This window comes from Scyliorhinus torazame, chromosome 27 (genome assembly GCF_047496885.1).
Source record: "Scyliorhinus torazame isolate Kashiwa2021f chromosome 27, sScyTor2.1, whole genome shotgun sequence".
NCBI lineage: Eukaryota > Metazoa > Chordata > Chondrichthyes > Carcharhiniformes > Scyliorhinidae > Scyliorhinus > Scyliorhinus torazame.
Window position 1 is genome coordinate 5,417,447 of NC_092733.1, and position 1,730 is coordinate 5,419,176.

A 1,730-nucleotide genomic window follows, 5' to 3' on the forward strand; every position below is an offset into this window, starting at 1 on the left:
TACCCAGATTGGGGCACGGAGCTGGCTAAGCGCCGGGCCGGTTTCAATATGGTGAAGATGATCCTACATAAGGAAGGTGTAAAATTCAGGGTACTTTATTCGGCTCATCTGTGAGTCATGTTCCGGATTCAGGTGCATTATTTGGACACTCCAGAAGAAGAAAGCAAGTTGTTATGTGACCAGGAGATTGGGATTTTGTAAATATGTCCGGCTGTTGTTTATTCATGTTTCTCTTTTTCCCTTTGTCTATTATCTCCTCGTTGTTTGCTTTTTAATGTTGGGTGTTGTTTGTTCTGGGTTTGGGGAAGATGTGGAGGCGAGACAGCGTTTATGCACGAGAAATATGCTTCCTGATGGAACCTATAAGGCCAAAGCCAGGCTGGTGGCAGGAGGTTTTGAAGAAAACTTAGGTGACCAAGGGCGCGTTCCAACGGCCACGTTGCGCCTGAAAAGCGCTGCAGCATGGCCGATAAAAGCCGGGGATGTTGCAAAGTGGGCGGGATCACTTTTTGGCAAATTCCATATTAGAGCGAGACAGTGGGCGTCATTCTCCGACCCCCCGCCGGGTCGGAGAATGGCCGTTGGCCGCCGTGAATCCCGCCCCCGCCCCCGCCGAAGTCTCCGCTCCCGGAGATTGGGCGGGGGCGGGAATCCAGCCGCGCCGGTTGGCGGGACCCCCCGCTGGATTCTCCGGCCCGGATGGGCCGAAGTCCCGCCCAGAAACTGCCTGTCCCGCCGGCGTAAATCAAACCTGGTATTTACCGGCGGGACCAGGCGGCGTGGGCGGGCTCCGGGGTCCTGGGGGGGGGCGCGGGGCGATCTGACCCCGGGGGGTGCCCCCACGGTGGCCTGGCCCGCGATCGGGGCCCACCGATCCGCGGGCGGGCCTGTGCCGTGGGGGCACTCTTTCCCTTCCGCCTCCGCTACGGCCTCCACCATGGCGGAGGCGGAAGAGACTCTCCCCACTGCGCATGCGCGGGAAACTTTCGGCGGCCGCTGACGCTCCCGCGCATGCGCGGAGAAACTGACAGCGGCCGCTGACGCTCCCGCGCATGCGCCGCATTTCCGCGCCAGCTGGCGGGGCAACAAACGCCATTTCCGCCAGCTGGCGGGGCGGAAATCCCTCCGGCGTCGGCCTAGCCCCTCAATGTTGGGGCTAGGCCGCCAAAGATGCGGAGACTTCCGCACCTTTTTGCCGGCGCGATGCCCGTCTGATTTGCGCCAGCTTTGGCGCCAGTCGGCGGGCATCCCGCCGTTGGGGGAGAATTTCGCCCAGTAAGTCTCACTCTAATGTGCAGATTCCCAAGGTACCTGACAGGCTTTGGGATTCATCCCCTTCGCATCGGGGAGCTCGGGCGAGCGCCGTTCAGCATTGGTCCCCACAAATGAGGCCAGGCGGTACGGCATTTGTGGGGGTCTCCCAGGGTATCGGAGCCTCCCAGCTGCATGACCTTTGGACAGAGTGGTGCCCTGGCACTGCTGGTGTCAGCCTGGCACACAGCCACTGGCATCCTGTCACTGCCAGCTTGGCACCCTGGCAGTGCCCAGGTGACACTGCTAGCTGGCATTGGCAGTGCCAGGTTGGCATGGTCAAGGTGTCAAGTTGGCATTTTGTGCACGCATGCGATCGGGCCAGGGGTGCCCTGTGCAGTGTTGGGGGGGGGGGGGACCCTCCCACAGTGTGTTTGGACTGGGGTGGGGGTTGTGGATTGCTTCAAGGTCCTCGGAGA